The following is a 13,277-nucleotide window of genomic DNA, read 5'->3' as shown; positions in this document are numbered from 1 at the left end:
TTACAAATGTCTTGCGATTGGTGAGTGTGGGGAAGGTATTTGTAGTAATTGTCAAATTGTTCCTTAAGACTCCCACATCCTATATGGGTTTCAGCCTCAGATCCACTTTCAGTTTCAGCTACTTGCTTATGCCCACTATCAAATGCACGAGATGAGGACACAAACACTGGATTCCCTGCCACCACCCATGTGGGATCTTGAGTTTCAGGCACCTGTCTTCAGCCTTGTCAACCACGGGATGCAGCTTCTTTGTCAATCTCTCTTCCTTTCAAATAAGTGATGTATATACAACAATATAACTATATAAAATATATATGATATACACTCCAAATACACAAATATATAATAAATTTATATATAACATTAAATTCATGAAAATGATATTCAAGTAAGTTATTTCTGTATAAAATATCAAAATCCATGCATATAGATAATGTCTACAAAGTACATGAAAAGTGTGTAACATGAAAAAATTGTGATTAGGTTTCAAAATTTTTAAAAACTTACTTTCCTAAGGACATTTGGAAATGCACATAAATATTCACAGTCATTAATTATTATATAATATTTAAAGCTGTATTTAAATGAGTTCTCAAGAGCATTCTTTTTTTATTAGCACACACTCACGTATAGCAATTGTAACAATAAATAAAATTAATTCTGTAATAGTTACTTTAAATAAAATTAGTGGTTTCAAAATTGTATTCTTTGCTGAAAATCTAAGACTTAAATGTCAGTATCTTCAACTAAAGATTAATTGAACAATTACTAAATCCTTGTGCAGGACTTAAATATATAACATCAAGCAAGTGTTACTGTATGAAAGCATATTTACTGCTTTTTTATGCTTGGACTAAGAAAAATGTTTGCAAACTCGTGTAATCATTTGACACAGAGAGTGGAAATCTATGACATAGACCAATTACAATATACCAGAGTTGACCTAATATAAATTAATATCAACATTAGAAAATGTTATTATCCATTCATAAAATTCTGTAGTATGACAGAAATGCCATGCCTTATTGGGTCTTGCATCAGGAATTGATTTGTTTTTGACACAAACTAATTTTCAATATTCTATTTATTTCCCAACAATAACAAGTAGAAGCCACAACAGGAAAGGATATTATTTACTAGGCACAACTCCATGCACTAGTTAATCAAATCCTTTGTCAGAGCCATCTTGCCACATAATCAGATTGTGTGAATTGTCAAAGGCAATTTTATAAATATATATTAATTTAAAGCCTCAGTAAGCTTGTTATAATGTAACATAAGTCCATTTTTCTCCCCCCTCCCCCGGATGAATTCTGAATTCCTATATACAGGGTAATCACATTTCTTTAAAATGTTGTTCGACTATGGAAAATAATAAATTCTCCATTCACCTATAACAAATATCACCCTCATAGCCCAATACATTAATGTGATTTTATTTGTTTAAAATTTTCCCAGGATACATGGTTACATGGTTGTACATAGAAACAATCCAGCACAAAGCTTATGAAAATTTGGATATAGCCACACAGGTTTATCATCACATAAAGTCATATTTCTTTACAAAGAGCAAGTTTCCATGAAACTTCCACTTTTTCATAGTGTTAATTGTTCTTGACAGCTAGTTGGCCAACCTTCGGATTTTGTTTACTCTGGTAACACTGAATAGTGCTCATGATGAGGTTCATGATATTGATCCAAACAGACTGAGCCAAAAATAGATCTGCACATCACAACAGGAGCCAGATGACTCGACTCCCCACTGATAATAAAAGAGGTATTACCAGATATTCTTATAGGAAACGCTACATAATCTCTGAGGAATAACAGTGAAGATATATTTTTTACTCTGAAAATTGACTAGGTCAAATTTCTTCACTTAACATTAACTAAAAAATATTATGCATCCATGTTGGCACTCAGTTCATTAAGGAAGAACAAGAAACGTGGAGAAATGAAATCTAGACAAAACAGTAACATGGAAAGGATATAATAGAAAAATGCAAAGAAGGACAGGGAACAGTTGTCAACTGGCTATGAAATGATCATAATGATTTTGTTTTAATTAAAATATTCTGGAGAATTAATTAACATATGGTTTGGAAGACAAACAGAAGTGAAACTTTCTAGGCAAAGCTTAACTGCTGCAGTATTTAGCTGGAGCAACCAAATGTTCCTGATTGGCAGCATCTCTTCACTTACTCTCATGTAGTTTTATGCTCAAAGACAATGCAAAGTGACTATCATATTAAATGTTGGAACTGTTTATACAATAATTATAACAATAGGAAAGTATTATTATGGAGCTCTGACAGTGCAGTGGTCTTGCCTTTCTTAACCTTTTAATTAATGTCCCTTAAAGGCAATAATATACATGATATTTGGGTTGAGTAGAAGTACCTGAATACACCCTAAAACACTAGCTATTAATTAATTAATTAATTAATTAATTAACTATTCTGAGAGTCAGAGTTACAGAAAAAAAGAGGGAGATATTCAGATTTAAGTAAAGGTAATAAATAATGACCAGAAAAAAAGAATAATTTTTCAGACTAATCATTGAAAACTTTTTATGTAGTGGCAAAATTTTACCTTTTAGCTTCTTGGAAAATTTTAACGCTTAATTTAGATAACATAATTCCTTTTAAATTGTGCCAGGTTCTACTCTATTGGCTATTTATTGGGAAAATTGATAGATAAATATTAGGCAAGTTATTTATTTTCTGTTTTTTAAGATTTATTTATTTATTTGAAAGGCAGAGTTACCTAGAGTTCTTTCATTTGCTGGTTCAATCCTCAGATGCCAATAATGCCTAGGGCTTGGCCAGGCTGAAGTTAGGCACAAGAGATTTATCTTGGTCTCCCACATGGGTGTCAAAGATGCGAAAACTTGGGCCATCTTGGATCAGAGTGGCACTGCTGAGACAGAAACTGGAGTCTATAAATATAGGATGCAGCTGTTGCAGGTGGCAGTTTCATTTGTTATTGCTCAGTGTGGGATCTGGTAAAAGTGCTCATCTGTTATTTTTTTCAGACTAACAAGACAAGAAAATCGGGAAGATGTTTGGGTTAGTGGATTATATTCTAGCTAGGATGTTCAACCTTCCTTGTTGTGATGCCTGAGTTAAGTCCCAGTAATACTCCTAAATCCAGCTTCCTGCTAATACATACAGTAGGTGCTAATAAACGGTAGTTGCAGTGTCAACGTCTTCACTAAACATGTGGGAGATGTAAATAAAGTTCCCATTTTCCAGCTTTGACCTGGTTTAGGTCTATCTGTTGTTGACCTTTGAAAATTGAACCAGTGGATGAGTGCTCTGTCTTTATAACTTTCAAATAAATAAGTAAATTCAGGAAAAATAAAAATTTAATCTTACTTTCAATGTGAAAAAAAATTATCCTCTTATTTGAGAAATTGACAGATGTAGAGTGCTCTTATATGCTGGCTAATTCCCCAAATGTTCCCAGTAGCCAAGGCTGGGCTGAGATAAATCCCAGAGCCTGAAACTCAATTCTAGTCTGTCATATGCATGAGGGAAGCCTAATTACTTGAATCACCATGGCTGCCTTTCAGAACCTGCATTGACTTGAAGTTGCAGTCAGACGAAAGAGATAGATACTAAAACCAGAAACTCTTGATATAGGAAGCAGGCTTTCTAACCACTAAGTATATTGCCCATTTAGAGTATCTTTTTCTCCTCTTATATCTTCCACTGAAAACATGGACTGGGGCTAGTGTGATAGCTCAAATGGCTAATCCTCTACCTCCAAGTGACTTCATTTCATATGGAAGCATGGCATGATGGATCAATGGCTAAATCCTCACCTTGCAAACACCAGGATCCCAAATGGGCACTGGCTTTTCAACTGGCTGCTTTATTTCCCATCCAGCATCCTGCGTCTGGCCTGGGAAAAGCAGAGGAGGATGGCCTAAAACCTTGGGAACCTGCACCCATGTGGGAGACCTGAAAGAAGCTCCTGGCTCCTGGCCTCAGATGGGTTCAGCAGCAGCCATTGCAACCAATCAAGGCTGTGAATCAGTGGATAGAAGAACTTTCTGTCACCTCTTTCTGTGGATCTGTCTTTCCAATGAAAAATAAACAAATCTTAAAACACAAACAAAAAAAATGGACTGGAAAGATTGTTCCAAAACTTAAATTGGTTATAAATATTAGTGCAATGTTGTTATCTCTTTCATTTGTAAAAAAATTTTGTTTAAAAAAATACATATTAAGTGATACAATATGACAAGTTTTTACTAATATGCCTAAAATGTTCATGAAACAAAGTCAAAATAAATACTTGCTAACAGATTTTATGCTTCAGAGATGAAATTGTAAGTCAGATAATGTAGTCATGCCAATTTTTTTCTGAAATTTGTGACTACTGAGTATAAATAAGCCATGTTGGGAATATTGGAATAATACTTGTTAAATACTTCATTTATTTAAAGAAGTTATACTTTTTCTTAATAGGCTGATCCATGTTTATTTTAGTCAGTGTAAAACTCTGGTGATTACTATTTTACTCCTATTATAATCAGTTTTTTAAAATGTTAATACTCTTGCATCCAAATATACACATCAAATAGAACAAACACCGAGAAAAGGAATGTATATGAACTACCCCCATACCTCCCAGTTACATAGTCTCACTTCTAACCGCCCTATGAAGTAAATACTCATCCCTACTTTAAAGACGATAAACAGGAGCAAAGTTATGAATAAAATCCATTAAAATTCTATCCTGATTGTTCATTGTTCTATGTTCATTAAACTAAACCATACACTCATGCGAATTGAGGTCTCTAGACAATGCTGTCTTCACAAAAACAGTAATTACTTTACATAGTTTTGACAAAAATTGTGTATAAATAAACATTGGACATGTCAAGACTTTTATTTCTTGTTCTGCTAAACAAAGACTATTAAAATTCAAGGATGGTCATTTGACCTAGTGGTTAAGAAGCTTGATTGAGATGCCCATATCATAAATCAAAGTGCCTGCTGTCATGTTGCCCAGCCCCACTCCTGATTCCAATTCTTTCCTAATGCATACTCTTGGAGGTAGCAGATAATGGGTGAGACATTTGTGCCCCTGTCACCCATGTAGGGAACCTGGATTGAGTTCTGGTTTTCCTATTTGCTCTGCCACCACCCCACATGTTGCCACCTGGGTAAAAGCTCTTAGGCTCCTGATCAGAGGGAAACAGTGGCTGGGCACTAGGTATGTGTTTTACATTTGTGACTAGCCTATGCCTATCAATAAATATTTTCATTTCCATTTACCTCCTAGACCTTTTGGAACTTATGTACCTAATATATTTCTCAAAGTGAGACTGAATTTTTGGAAATAGATCAAGTTGCATGAAATGTATGTACAAGAGCATTAAGTTTCTAGTTCTACCTAAGATTTTGCTAAAAATATGAATACTTGGGATACACACTCAGAGATTGTGAGTCATATTTACAGTAGGTTCCAGATTTCCAAATTTATACAAAATTCCCATCATGAATTTGATGTGAATAAACCTGGCACCAGATTCTGAGAAATATTGTCTTAAGGAGAGATTTTTTTATTATTTATTATTTTTAATTCATTAGTTACACTGTATTATGTGACACAGTTTCATAGGTACTTGGGTTCTCCCCACCCCTCCCCAAACCCTCCCACCATGGTGGATTCCTCCACCTTGTTGCATAACCACAGCTCAAGTTCAGTTGAGATTCCCCCATTGCAAGCATATACCAAACATAGAGTCCAGCATCTTATTGTCCAGTCAAATTCAACGGCTTCTTAGGTATACCCTCTCTGGTCTGAAGACAGAGCCAGCAGAGTATCATCCCAGTCAATTAAAAGCTCCAACATACCATCAGCAAAAATTTACATCATTATGGAATTAATTGACATAGTAATGAGTAACCAATATGTTAAAAGTAAATGCGAGTTCCCAGCCACCTTCTGTGACCACCTCACCTACACTTCAATTTTAGTTTATACACAACATATAACATTCATAACATAACATGTTATACATAACATCATATCATCTTAAATTAAGGCAAACATGTGGTATTTAACCTTTTGGGATTGGCTCATTTCCCTTAGCATTATGGTTTCCAGTTTGGCCCATTTGGCCACAAAGAACTGCATTTTGTTTTTTTTAATAGCTGAGTAGTATTCCATGGAGTAGATGAGCCATAGCTTTCTTATCCAATCCTCTGCTGATGGGCATTTTGGCTGCTTCCATGTTTTTGCAATTACTGATTGTGCTGCTATGAACATAGGAGTGCATGTTGGTTTCTCATAAAACAAGTGTTCTGGATATATCCCTAGGAGTGCTATTGCTGGATCATACGGTATGTTGATTTTGAGTTGTTTGAATATTCTCCATACTGATTTCCATAGAGGCTGTACCAGCCTGCAGCCCCACCAGCACAGCAGTGGAGTAGGGTTCCCTTTTCCCCGCAACCTCGCCAACAAGTGTTGTTGGTGCTTTTACTCATGTGGGCCAGTCTTACTGGTGTTAGGTGGTACCTCATTTATGTTTTAATTTGGATTTCCCTTATTGCCAGGGAACTTGAGCATTTTTTCATATGTTTATTTGCCATTTGGGTTTGTTCCTTTGTGAAGTGTTTGCCCATTTCCCGTGCCCATTTCTTGAGTGGCTTGTTTGTTTTGACATTTTGGTTGTTTTGTAGCTCTTTGTATATTCTGGAGATTCTCGATTTCTACTGCTTTTGGAGTCTTTTTTAGGAAGTGAGGGCCTACCCCTAAGTGTTGCAGTGTGTTTCCAACATTTTCTTCCAAAAGTTTGAAGGTTTCTGGATGTAGATTTAGTTCTGTTATCCATTTAGATCTGATCTTAGTGTATGGTGAGAGATGTGGATCTATCTTTTTGTTTCTGCAGGCTATTAACCAGTTGTCCCAACAGCATTTATTGAACAGACCTTCCCATTTGCCTGGATTGTCGTTTGTCTTTTTGTCAAAGATTATTTGGCTGTACCTGTTTGGGCTCCCTTCTGGTGTTTCTATTCTGCTCCATTGATCTTCCTCTCTATCTTTGTGCCAGCACCAGGCTGTTTTGATAACCACTGCCCTATAGTATGTCCAGAGGTCCGGAACTGTGATTCCCCCTGCTAACTTCCTATTCTTCAGGATGGTTCTTAAGTTTAAATCATATTATGCAATATACTGTCCTCTGTATTCTTATTTGGGAATTTTTTACTTTATAAAACAATGAGGAGTGAAAGAAAAAGTATATGTACATAAATTAAAAATACCATTGTGGCATATTATCTTTTACCATGAAAAATTAAAGCCAAAATAATTACACAATTCCATATAGAGTACAATTTAACTTAATTTGGGTAGCTATACCTGCCGTGTCTTCAAGAATAATTTAATTAAAAATGGAAAATGTGATATTTGGGTAATATGTTTTTTAACCTTATATCTAATTACCAGCTATAAGTGCACTGACCTCATGCTGCTACCAAACAATTGAAAATAACACAAAAATATATTTCCCTAATGTTCCTTACAAAATAAGTGCAGTTAGCCAATTATAAGTAGATGTTTACTTTCATATTTCCACTTAAGCTAATATATATGCTAAAATTTAGAACCACAGAATTTGAGATTATTAAATTTCTATATTAAAATGAAACATTAATGAGAACATTATTCCAGAAGCCTTTTTTTAACCTACATAAAATTTTTGAAATAAATGAGATCATTGAAATACAAATAAGGACATAAAAACCAAATTACAATTACCAAAGATATTTTCATGAAAGTTAAAAACTTTTATTGAATGTTTTCACAGAGTTGATAACTAATACTTTGTCATTTATGAATCTTCCTGTGAAGACTTTTCAGTTTATTGTCAAGGCTTATGTTGAACAAATGAAAAATATCAGCCCAGGAAATGGTGATATAATTTAGGTGTCATCCATCTGGGATCAGCCAAGTCATCTCATACAGTCCAGTTTCTCAATGCCCATGGTTGTGTCTGAAAAATGGGTTTAAAATTGAACCCTTAAGAAATCCCATTAAGTTTACTATAGATTCATATTATTAGTGTATATTGAAGTATTATTTGAATTATAATGCTGTATGAATCATAAATCTTTATTTCTTATATTAGAGCTATTCTTAAGTTCACCAAATAATTTCAGAAATGGAAACATGATTTAATTTAATATATTAAGGGCTTTTAATATCCTTATGAATAATGAAATGCATTCTGTATGTTTATTATGAAGCATAACCATGAAATATATCTTTCACAATGAAAAAATTGCAGTTCAAAAAGTTATTTCCAAAAGTATTTTTTGGGTGGAAGTATACTATGCATCTTAAAATACAGTTATTGTTATTTGTTTTACAAAAGTGGTTTATTTTCTTTTTTCTTGTATTGCTTCTTTCTCCTAATGCTTCATCTTGCACATATTTCTTTTTATATACTGTTTATCTTATATGTGTGAAATATTCTATAGACCATTAATTTAAGCTTCACTAAGTACAAATTTCTCATTCCTTAACTTATCAAAGCAGAGATGATGTTCTTTCCTCTGTATTAACATCCACAAACATCTCATTATGTACTCACTTATGGAAAACTACACACACACACACACACACACACACACACGGAGATTCACTGTAATTCCTAAATATAAGTCTAAGGATGTAACAATACTTCCCAACTTCCTTCCCTCCCTCTGTGATCCCATCTGCCTCTCTTTATACTTCCCTGCTATTCACTTCCCCATTTCTCCCCTCACTCCTCTCCCCTCCCCACCTCCGCCCTTCCCTCTTCGTCTTTTTCTTTCTTCTTCTCTTCTTTCTTCCTTCTTCCTTCATTCTTTTATACTTTCCTTCTTCCTTTCCTTTCAATTTTAAAGACAATATTCTTATTTATATGCAGTGAACACATTTCATATATTTGACGATACATTTTTAGGAGCATAGCATATTTCCTATGCTTCCCTTCCTCCTACCTGCAATCCAAACAAGTATCCTCCTTTCTTATTTATTATTTTTAAATTTTACAATCAATAACAGGATTTCAGAACGTGTCACACAGTCAGAGACCTAACAGCCCTTTAGGTAAAGGATTCAAAACATGCAAGTAGAAAAAAAATCCACATTCCTTAAGAGTGTATACAGAAACAGTTTAAAAAAAAACTCAAAATGTCAATCTCACCCATATAGATCACATTTTTGTACTGTGTGTGCAAACATAAAGAAAGATATATGATCCTATACCTTAGGTATTATGATAAGAGCTGCTATAAACAGATGTAAAGGTAACTCTCATAAACTGATTTAATTCAGTTGTGATAAATTCCAAGAATGGGATGGCTAAGTCATGCAGTTTGTCTATTTTCAGATTTCTAATGAATTTCTATGCTATCTTCCATAATCATTGTAATGGTTAGAGTCCCACCATCAGAATATTTGTAACCTTCTTCTGAAATCCTCACCAGTGTTTATCGCTTTTCTTTTCAAATAATTAATATTATTTATAAATATTATTTATTTTCTGATTAATATTGGTTCTGAGCATTTTTTTGATGCAGCTGGTTGGCCATTTGTGTTTCATTCTTTGAAAAGTGTCTGTTCACACCACTTGTCAATTTGTTAACACTACTGTTTGCTTTATTTGTGGGTTTCTTGAATTCTTTATAAATTCTGAATATTAATCCTTTTACAACTGCATAATTGTTAAATATTTGTTGGTTGCCTCTTCAGTTGCTCGAGGGTTCCCACTCCACTGCAGAAATTTCTTAGCTTGATGCAATCGCATTTGTCCATTTTTACATTTATTACCTGTGTTCTGGCATCTTTTCCAAAAAGTCTTTGCCTTCTCCAATGTCTTGAAAAGTTTCCCTGATGTTTTCCTCCAGTTATATGAGGCTATCAGGTCATAGACTTATATCTTTGATCCATTTTATCCTATTTTATATAATGTGTGAGTTAGGATCTTGTTTCATATTTCTGCTTATGGAGATCAGTTTTCCCAGCACAACACAGTAAACAAAATAAGTTAATTTGTTGCTGTGGGATCAAATGTTTTGTAGATATAAATTAGACCCATTTGTTTCATAGTATAGGTAAGCTCTTTTGTTTCTCTGTTTACCTTTGTTTACTGAAAGTGGGGTAACACGTGTTTTAAGTCACATTACAGTCAAAGACTTAATTTTCTACTAAATAAAGAGTTTTAAAATAAAAGATAAAAGGGCTCAATTCAGCAGGAATTAAGCAAGGGTTATGAACAGTCACCAAGAGAGATTGCAAATTAGTGCAGCTACTCCAGAAAATATCTTACAGGTTTATATAAAAAATAAATAAATAAAAAGTCCTGGCACAACAGTTCAATTTGCTAATCCTCCACCTTGCAAGAAACAGAATCCCATATGGGTACCAGTTCATGTCCCAGTTGCTCTACTTCCCATGGAGCTCTCTGCTTACAACCTGGGAAAGCAATAAAGTGTGGCCCAAAGCCTTGGGACACTGCACTCATGTGGGAGACTCAGAAGAATCTTCTGGTTCCTTGCTTTGGATTGACTCAACTCTGGCCACTGCAGGCCTTTGGGGTGAACCAGTGGATAGATGATCTTTGTCTAGGCTTGGTCTTAGCCAAATCGCTGAGAACTGATTAGAAGATCTTTCTCTTTGTCTCTCCTTCTTTATATGAATATGCCTTTACAATAAAAATACATAAATCTTTAAAAAAAATAAAAGGAAAACAAAAGACAGAAGTAGACTTGCCATTTGGTCCTGTAATCCCACTACTGGGTATATACCAAAAAGTTATCAAGTCATTGTATCAAAGTGATATGTGTACTACCAGGTTTATAGCAGCCCTGTTTAAAGGAGCCAAAATATAGAATCAACCAATGTGTTGTCCATCATCAAGTGAATACAGAAAATGTGATGCACGGCAGACACTCACACACACAAACACAGACACAAAGGAATTTTATTGTTACCAAAAAAAAAACACACATTGCATTTTGAATCTATTACCCCATTAACTTTTTATGTGTCCTAGAGAGGATAAAGGATGCCTAAATTAGAATAACAAGTTACAGATTATATAAACGCACCAAATAGTACAAGAGAAAGTACCTCCACATTTTCCTGGGGTCGTGGGAGTATTGCTATGGGGTGGAGAACAGAAGGAGATATACAAATGAAAATCAAAGTGGCATTTTGCTAGAAAGAGCCATGGAGTGGTGAGCATCAGGCCAGGAGACAGAATGTAAATGCTTTCTAATCTGTGGGGTTAGGGGACGATCAACATATCAGTCTAGCCAGAGCTTTAACAGTCAAAGTGAAGACAAGAAGCAAGGCTGAACCTTGAGCAAGACTGCAAGAATAAATGTGGAATATCAGAAAAATTAAAGATGGTACTTATAATTTATTAAGAATCACTTCTTGGCACTAAGTGGAAGCATTAATTATACTGAGAGGGGAAACACCATTAGAGGTTGGGAGAGATGGGTTTATGAGAATGCTACAGTGGAGTCAATTGCACTCAAGATTATGAGGTTAAACTTACCATCTAAGGTGAAGACAACATATACTCAATATTTTCCAAGAAAATTATTTTTGAATATGACATATTATGAGCTAATATGACTTATAAAGATTCTGCCAGTGAAGATTTCATCTATGACATTGACCACTTTACTCCTAGAACTTGTTACCATGCTTGTCAAATATCCTATGCTTCAAAAATATTGGTTAGAAATGATATTGCAAGAGTCAATTCTCTTATATGTCTCTGTCTTTATGCATGTCTTCATAGATAAAGAAGATGCTATGTCTTAATTTTTTTCTCTGCTTAGATTATCTTACTATTTGAGTGGTTAACTTACTATATTTTATACTTCATGAAAATACTTTTTTATAACCTGGAAAGATTTTTAATTAAGAAATATAAACACAGTAAGAGATGTTTGAGAACTAAGACTAATGGGAAAATTCAATGTAAAATTCTGGTATTATGTTCACTACAGGTGATGTGTTAAACTGCTGGATGAAACAGTAAATAAACATAAACAGTATCAATCCTTTTTCATTTTTTTTCTGCGTCTGCTTTCTTTGTTAGTTCAATTGTATTACAAAATGTTCATTTCCTTTTTTAAAATTTTAAAATTTTTTTAAATTTCCTTTGTCACTCTGGTGACAAAGATGGAAAAAATTAACATAGCTATGGCATTCATATATTTGAATGTGGGATCTCAGGAAGAATATAGGCTGAGAGAACCCTGCGAAGGAACCATAACATAGTGGTGACAAAAGACACAGGCTGGTTAAAAATCACGGGTTCTTAGAGGAGAAACAAGAAAAAAAGAGCCATATAAGAAAAAAAAAACTTTAAATAACAAAAATTGACCAAATGAAGTATGAGGAATGGAAAAATAAAGCGAGGATCCAAAATTCATGTTCTAGTAGTGTGTTTCTTAGTCACATGGGTTGCATGTTTTTAATTAAATTTCGAAGAGCAGAAATAACCAGTATTTTTTCTTCTGACCATTTTGACATGGCTCCAAATATTTAGAACAAAGCTTCTAAACCTGGTGCCAAAAGTAAGCTTCACATATGCACACCTAGTGACCTTCACTTTCCTGTTTTTAGGGACTTAGAATGGACTCCAAGGTGCTAAACCGCATCTTTATGCTTTTTAGGAGGAGGGGACACCTATTTTGTGTGTGTCAATCTAGTTATGATAAGAGTTGGAAACAAAACTCTTGCACGTCCCAACTATCACGTGATCTGAATGTATTGTCCCCCTGCTGTTCCTTTAACCACGAAGTTACAGAGTCATTCACATTCTTACTGTTTCCAACAATTATGTTGCATGTAAGAATACTCATTTATAATTATTTTAAAACATCAATTGGCTAATCCTCTAACTCCAAGCACCAGCATCCCATATGCACACTGGTTTATGATCCTGCTGCTCTGCTCCTCATCCAGCTTCTTGTAGCCTGGAAAGCTGTAGAGGATGGCCCAAAGCCTTGGGACCATGCATCTATGTGGGAGACCCTAAAGAAGTGCATGGCTCTTGGCGTCAGATTGGTTCAGCTCTGGTAGTTGCAGCCAATTCAGGAGTGAACCAATGGTTTAAAGATATTTTTGTCTATCCTTTTAAATCAGCCTTTCAAATTAAAAAAACAGATGAATCTGTTTCTAAAAATGTCACTTTCTTATGAATTCTTTCCTACACATCTCCATCTAGAATGGTAATTTTCTCATCC

This window comes from Ochotona princeps, chromosome 11 (assembly GCF_030435755.1).
Source record: "Ochotona princeps isolate mOchPri1 chromosome 11, mOchPri1.hap1, whole genome shotgun sequence".
Taxonomy (NCBI): Eukaryota; Metazoa; Chordata; class Mammalia; order Lagomorpha; family Ochotonidae; genus Ochotona; species Ochotona princeps.
The sequence above is the reverse complement of the archived record's forward strand: the minus strand, read 5'-3'. Positions refer to the sequence as shown.